The following is an 8,554-nucleotide window of genomic DNA, read 5'->3' as shown; positions in this document are numbered from 1 at the left end:
ACCCTTATTTTCCCAGGTTTCTGGGGGTGGTATACACCAAAGGTCGGTAAATACCAACACTCTTGGCCTGGTTTTAGTTGGGGTGCTTGCTCTGCCTGGTGATTGACAATCACCGTCTCCATGAAATCAAAGAAGTGCTGTTTCATCTCAGGTCTTTTTATGAATGAACGCTGGAGAGAGGAGAATCTCTGAAAGGCCTGTTCTCGGTTATTAGGAAGTGGATTGCGTGGTGAACGAAAGGGTAGTGGTGCCACCCAGTGATTTTCATTGTCCATATATACTTCCTGTTCCATTATCCTGAGAAATTCATTGTCATCGACTGACATGGCCGGCTTGTCATCCTCAGATGTTCTCTGGAACACACTTTCCCCCAAGCCATCCTTAACTGTCTCCTGAAAGATCCCCACAGTCTGAAATGGTGTTTGATGACTGTGCTGGACTGGACCTTTAACCTTCTCTTTTACATGGATATTGTTTGTACATGGCTTAAGGAAAGAGGGGCGTCCGTTTTGCAGGACATGTGTCTTATAGGCGTTGACTCCCTCTGTCTTATGAGCACCACCTAGGCATAATTCCCCAACTATGACCCAACCAAGGTCAAGACGCTGGGCGTATGGTGAGTTGTGAGGTCCATTACGCTGTTCACGTACCTTGTGCAGGCTCAAAATGTCTCTGCCTAACAGTATTAGGACGGGAGCATTGCTGTCAAGTGGAGGAATCTTATCAGCAATTGGTCTGAGGTGGGGAAAATATTGGGCGCACTCAGGAGTCGGGATCTCTGATCGGTCATCAGGCAGATGGCTGCACTCCAATAACGTGGGAAGTTTCACTTTGATTTTTCCGTCAAGTGACTCCACTATGATGTTACTTGCCTTCCTCCCTTCAGTCTCTATTGTGCCAGAGCATGTTTTAAGAGTGTAGGGCGATGAACTGCTGTTGATCTCTAATAAACTGAAGAACTCCGACTTTACTAGAGACCGATTGCTCTGGTCGTCAAGTACAGCATACACTCGGTGGGACTTAGATGGATGGTCGGTATGGAAAACCCTGACTAAGCAGATTTTTGAACAGGATCTGGGCTTTGGGGGACCCCCGCATATCTCTGTGCACTTTGAAGTGATCATAGGGGGTGCAACATCTTCCGTCTCCCCGCTTTGCTTTACCTCAGATGAATGTTGAGCCAGACCACCAAACGACCATGGGGCTGGCCCAGGATGCATTGCTGAGATATGTTTCTCGCTTTCACATTCTATGCATTTAATTGTGGTCTTACAGTCTTTAGCTATATGGTTAGTGCTAGCACAACATCGATAACAGATCGAATGCTCCTGTAGATATGCTTTCCTCTCATCAAGATGTTTTCCTCTGAACCCACGACATTTTGACAGTGGGTGAGGTTTGTTGTGTATTGGACATTGTTTGTCTGGCTCCTCCCCAGGTTTGTGTGTTTTACCGTTTGTAGGAGTAACATCAGTTTTCCTAACTGTCACAGCTGATTTTGCAAAGTATTTTGGTGTTTTATCAGCACTGCATTGACTGGAATTAGGGAACACATTAAATGCAAAACTGGGATCATTGCGCGTTCTAGCCTGTGTACAAACAAAGTCCACAAAAAAACTGAATGGCGGGAAAGGGACACAATAATTTTGTTTATACATAAATCCTTGTGTGATCCAGCGTTCCCTCAGGGAGAAAGGGAGTTTTTCAACAATTGGATTCACGCCCCTTGCTGTATCTAAATACATGAGTCCAGGCAAGAATCCCTCATTCTTTGCAGCTTCTATCTCTCTTAACAAGTCAGACAACTCTCTGAGTTTTTGTGTGTCTTTGTTAGAAACGTTTGGAAAACAGTCTAATTTTCTCATTAGAGCATTTTCTATCACTTCTGGACTTCCATATATTTCCTCCAAGCGCTCCCACACCATAAACACACCTGCTCTGGGATTGTTAACATGTACTGACCTTATCCGCTTGGCTTGAGCTGAAGACTCTGGCCCGAGCCATTTAACCAGGAGGTTGAGCTCTTCCTGATGAGACAGGTTTAACTCCCTTGTAGCTGCTAGGAAAGATGCTTTCCATGCCCAGTAGTTTTCTGGGCTATCATCAAAGGCAAGGAGCCCAGAGCTCACCATCTCTCTTCTCATGAGATACTGAGCTAAGTCAGGTGTTTGAGGTGTAAAGGTTGAATATTTACTACACTGGGTAGGATGAGAGGCTGGAGGTATAGCTGTATTTTCCTTTTGGCACCCAGGAGCAACAGGTGAATGTTTTTGCTTTGGCGAAAATGCTTTTGGGCCAAGAAGAGGTTCACAGCAATCACTATTAAAGGTCCTGGGTTCATTTCCTCTACTAAGGGACCCATGGTGAGAACCTAGAGCCTTGGTCCTGAGGGTTCGGATTTCCTGAGTTTCTTCTGGTGAAATCGGTAGCAGGGGCACAGCATCCTTAAGATCCTGGGGAGCTTGTGGGTCAAATTGCTGAGTTTCTATGTAGTCTCTGGTGCGTTTTTTTTGGATCTTCAACAGTCAGCTCTTTTAACTCACTGAGGGAACCTTTTCCGATATTTTCAAGTTCTGCTGCTGCTTCTTCAAATATTGCCGCCTCTTTAGATGCTGCAGTTGCTTCTTTTTCTTGTTTTAACACGTGAAGACTTGCCTCTATTGAAGCCTTTTCTTTCATCATGGCTGCTTCCTTTTCAGCAAAGGACACTTTAATTTTAGCTGCTTCAGCCTTGGCTCTGGCCCTTGTTGCAGCAGCGCTGACTGATGTCCGGGTTGAACTGCGAGACGTGTGTGAAGATGAAACTCTTGACCTCGTCTCCAGCGGAGACTGGTCATCTATATTCTTGCTGCTCATCTTGCAACGGTTTTGCTGTTCACAGTTGTTCAATTGCTGTGTCCCGCTGAGTGGTCAACATTTTACTATTCTGTCCTGGCTGACAGATAGCGAACAAAATGAGAGACCCAGTAGATTTGATTGAGGCTGCTTTACTGAACCTTCTCAGTTAATTTTTGTAAAACTGCAATACAAAAGAAATATGCAATGTATTACATTTTAGATATATAAACTACCTTTAGCAGTTTAAATTCCTGTAAATACACTCAGTTACATTACAAGAAATAATCATCAAACAAAATGCAGCACGTTCACCAACACAACAAATATGAAGCTCAACAGTGAACTTAATTAGCCTTAGCATCCTAAATAGCCTCACGCTAGCGGTTAGCTTCGCGATTAGCGTTAGCATTATTAGCACGGTTTTAAAACTTGAAAACAGCTCCCTCCAATGCTACAAAATAAAACGGAGGGGTAAGAAACAACAATAAGAACTAACTATGCTTATACTCACTGTTGGTTCCGCTCCAGGATTTAAGCAACTGACTCTCTGTGGTATAGCCTGCTGTGCTGTATGTATGCACACTGAAAAGCCTGGGTATATAACTGCAGTAACGAAAAACCACCACAAGGGGCAACTATTACAAACTCACTGATTCAGAACAGACGTAAATGAAGTTCTTTTAAGATGAACCCAGGATGCTGATTGGCTTCGAGGAGGAGCAGTTCAAAGCTGATTGCCTTGCGTCGGAGGCGGACGAGTCTCTGATTGATGGAGGTAGGCAATAGAGTTTCTTGAGATTAAAATCCTGCCTTAAGCTCCACTTTTGTTGAGTGTAATAATGGTCAGTAGGAAAGATAAACACATTTTAAAAACACCACCTTTTTCTGATGGATTATCTGTTATTTACCTTAAAAGGTAGCTTAATTAATTCATATCCAATTATCCCTGCATGTCCAATATTAACTGTGGGAATGACTCTTACACATGCCTGCAATGTGCCACTTATCTGTTAAGAGTGGTACTCAGAGAACCCAATATTCAACAGACACTAAAATTAAGGTTAGTCTTCACGTGAGGCATGCAGTCAAAATTTGGTCCTCTTTGTGTCACATTAATCTGATGTTTCTAAATTATGACTGATATATAGCAAATGGAAAATATAGCAAACAAAATCATGTATTTATTTTCTTTCTGTACTTTTGTTATTTAAAACATCTCAGCCTTTCAAATAGTATGCTCCTCCTCCTGCTAACTTGATATCCTGCCTACAACATTCTTTAAAAAGCCCTGTCTGTCATTGCACTGATCCGCATGGTCAACCCGGAGCTGATCCAAATAGTAAATTTCACCCTGGCTTTAAAAACAGCAGTTATTAAACCACTGATAAAAAAGAGCAGTCTGGACAAATCACATCTGCAGAATTCCTGCCAATCTCCAACCTTCCATTTATCAGTAAAATTATTGAAAATGCTGTGTTTCAACAGTTAAATAGATTCCTTACAATGACCAACCACTTTGATGTTTTTCAGTCCGGTTTCTGTGCTCACCACAGTACTGAGACTGCCCTCGTCAAAGTGTTAAATAACATACAAATAAATACAGACTGTGGAAGAACCTGGGACCCCTTCTATTCAATATCTATATCTACATGCTACCACTAGCTGAGGTTATAACAAGAGACATGATTAGTTACCATAACTACGTAGATGATACTCAGTTCTACATTACAATGTCAGCGGGTGACTCTGAACCCATTCATGTACTGAATGAGTGCTTAGAAAAAAATCAATGTATGGATGTTCCAGAACTTTCTCCAGCTAAACAGAAACAAAACTGAAATTATTAATAGTTGGGGAGCCAAAGTCTCAAAAATGGCTTGAACTTGACATGGTCTGCCATAAGTTTTTATTTGTGGTTTTCTGTTTAGTCTAAGCACCCTTTTTTATCAGAAAAATGTGATATATTATCAACATCCAATGACAAAGTAAGTCTTAAGATAGACGCTGGAACATGCACATAGCACTTTGAAGTAATTACTAATTTGCACATCATCTGGGCTGTTAAAATATAATTTTAGCCGGACCAAGACTAAAGAAGGCAGGGGGGGAGTCATTTAATGGTTTTAGAATTGTTTGGAGAATTATTTATTGTAATTATTTATTTATTATTTATTGTAATTAATGACATTCTCATGGCCTCAGAAAATGGACATGTGTCTATACTTGTCCTGTTAGATCTCAGTGCTGCATTTGATACAGTTGCTCACAATATTATCCTACAAAGACTTGAGCATACTGTAGGGATTAAGGGAAAAGCATTAGGCTGGTTTAAATCTTATCTGTCGGACAGATTCCAGTTTGTTCATGTTAATAATAAATCTTCCTCAAACTCTAGGGTCACTTGTGGAGTACCACAGGGTTCAGTCATTGTACCAATTCTCTTACTATATATATATATATATAATATATATATATGCTTCCGATTGGCAAAATTATCAGACAGCATGGGATTAATTTCCACTGTTATGCTGATGACACTCAGCTATATTTATCCATAAATCCTGATGAATCCAATCAATTACTTCGACTGCAGTCATGTCTTGATGACATCAAAAGCCGAATGACTTTAAATTTCCTGCATTTAAATTCTGACAAGACAGAAGTTGTAATCTTTGGGCCAGAGTCTTCAAAAAATAAAGTTCTTAATCAATCACTTAATCTGGATGGCATTAACTTGGCCTCTGGTAATAAAGTTAAAAATCTTGGTGTTGTTTTCGACCAAGACATGTCATTTAAATCCCATATTAAACAGGTTTCCAGAGTTTCCTTTTTTCACCTACGGAATATCGCCAAAATTAGAAACATTCTGTACAGGGGTGATGCTGAAAAACTAGTCCATGCATTTGTTACTTCAAGGCTGGACTATTATAATTTTTTACTATCAGGAAGTCCACAAAATGCAGTTCGAAGTCTTCAGCTGATCCAAAATGCTGCGGCAAGAGTTCTGATGAAAATCAACAAGAGGGATCATATTTCTCCAATTTTAGCTTCCCTTCATTGGCTTCCTGTTAAATCAAGAATAGAATTTAAAATTCTCCTTCTAACGTATAAAGCCCTTAATAATCAAGCTCCATCATATATCAGAGCTCTGATTACCCCGTATATTCCTAACAGAGCACTTCGCTCTCAGACTGCAGGTCTGCTGGTGTTTCCTAGAGTCTGTAAAAGTAGAATGGGAGGCAGATCCTTCAGCTATCAGGCTCCTCTCCTGTGGAACCAACTCCCAGTTTTGGTCCGTGAGGCAGACACCCTATCTATTTTTAAGACTAATCTTAAAACTTTCCTTTTTGACAAAGCTTATAGTTAGAGTGGCTCATGTTACCCTGAGCTATCTCTATAGTTATGCTGTGATAGGCCTAGGCTACTGGAGGACATCAGGGTCTAATTTTCTCACTCTACTGATTTCTACTGTTCTTCAGTCTACTGTTCTCCAGTTTTGCATTGTATTACATTGAAATGACTGTCGTCATTTCAGCTTTTAACTTTTTGCTCTCTCTCTTTTTCTTCATAGTATGTACACCTGGTCTGGCGTTCTGTTAACTGTGACATCATCCAGAGAAGACGGCTCACCCGCTACTACCATCTAATGTAGAACAGATTACTAGATCAATGTGTGCTTCTGTGCTTTTTTGTCTCTCTTGTTGTGTCTCTGCTCTGTCTTCTGTAACCCCAGTCGGTCGAGGCAGATGACCGTTCATACTGAGCCCGGTTCTGCCAGAGGTTTCCCTTCCCGTTAATGGGGAGTTTTTCTTCCCACTGTCGCTTCATGCTTGCTCAGTATGAGGGATTGCAGCAAAGCCATGTACAATGCAGACGACTCTCCCTGTGACTCTACGGTTCCCCAGTAGTGAATGCTGCTTGTCGGGACTTTGATGCAATCAACTGGTTTCCCTATATAGGACATTTTTGACCAATCTGTATAATCTGACCCAATCTGTATAATATGATTGAACTTGATTTTGTAAAGTGCCTTGAGATGACATGTTTCATGATTTGGTGCTATATAAATAAAATTGAAAATTGAATTGAATTAATTGTGTTTGTTTAGGTTTTGCTATTTAGTTGATGGGTTATGTTTACATAGTTTATTGGTGTGTTTTTTATGGAGGAATTTTATATTGGTTTTAAAAGAACTAATATTTGAATGCCTGTTTGTACACCGGGACGGTTAGTTACCTTTCTGAGCATGCAGCACTTTCATCTTCATTGACATTCGTGATTCAGACGACTATGACAAGGTGAAAGAAGCAATTCTAGCAAAGTATGAGATTAATGATGAGATGCCAAGAGAACTCTATGTGCACCTCAGAGACTTGTTTTTTCACTGGATTTAGTCAGAGAAATCTACATGGAAGCAAATTTGTGAGAAATTGATCCTGGAGCAGTTCTACCGCATGGTCAACCCGGAGCTGGAAGTCTGGATTCGTGAGCACGACCCCTCCTCAGCAGTAGAAGCGGCCCGCCTTGAAGACGTGTTTGTTACTTCGGCTGGGAGTCCCGCTTTAACAGGCAGCAAAGTAAGTCCTTTGGGGGTGATCAAGGTAAACCATGACTGCTTAACCTCCATGCACTTTTTGACTGCACTTGCACTTTTTGATTGCACTTGCACTTTTTGGATTTTTGAGTTGAATATAAACGACAAGGAAACTGAGGACCTCAAAGCTGCTTGACCTGGGCATTTTTTTTGTTCGTCGGTACCAACACTGTTATTTCACCTCCAGTGTCAACCTGACCACACTGATCCACACGGTGGGTTGGTGTCGACAGGTGGTACTCTAGATGCACTGTGAGCACCATCTTTTTTGTGAGCATCAAAGGAGACATACGTTGCCTTCCACCAACTGGAGATGTCGTCCAGTTACACCTTTGCCGACCTCTGTATTCGTTGGCTGTGTGTAAGTGGTCACACATGGTTTAACCAACCTACCCAGTTGCCACTGACTTTTGGAGACATCTTGTTAATGGCAAATTAGTGACAACCATGACGGCAAAAGAAAAGCAAAACCGTCTGAATTCAAACACAACAAATACTGCCGCTGCAATAAATGCATGTGTGCCAGAGGATGCTCCTGTGCTAAAGCCAATGTGAAGTGTGGGATTGCATGTCTCTGCACCGGTGACCCCAACAGATGTTCAAGGATTGAACTTGTGCTTGAAGACAGCAACATGTAAGTAGGCTGCCTGTGTGTGTCTGTGTCAGTTTGCTAGAGAGGGGAAGAAGGGAGGGTGCATCGTTTATCACGCTGCTATACAACCCACCCAGACGGTTTAGTTTCCTGTCTCCTCAAGTGGTGAGGCTGAAGGTTTGTCCCCAGCAGTATCTGCAGTGTGGCTCCCTCCTGATTATACCACCTCACAAGGACCTGCGCCTAGTTAATTATCTTCAGATGTTATGTTCAAATATTATGTTACATCAATAAAATAATGAAACTCATTTTGCTGTATAATCTTTCTTGTGTGATACATTCCCATTTGAAGAAGAGGGTTATGGTGAAATTGAAAATTGGCATAGGCCATGATGTTTAAATATATGGGCATAACAACCATGTTATGTCCACATTATCCAGTACGTTTTTCAGAATTTTGAGGTCTTGATGTCATCATCTAATGGATTTATCTGCAACGTGTATAACGATTTGTAGAAATCTCGAAAGGT

Source organism: Fundulus heteroclitus, chromosome 16 (assembly GCF_011125445.2).
Source record: "Fundulus heteroclitus isolate FHET01 chromosome 16, MU-UCD_Fhet_4.1, whole genome shotgun sequence".
Classification (NCBI taxonomy): Eukaryota; Metazoa; Chordata; class Actinopteri; order Cyprinodontiformes; family Fundulidae; genus Fundulus; species Fundulus heteroclitus.
The sequence above is the reverse complement of the archived record's forward strand: the minus strand, read 5'-3'. Positions refer to the sequence as shown.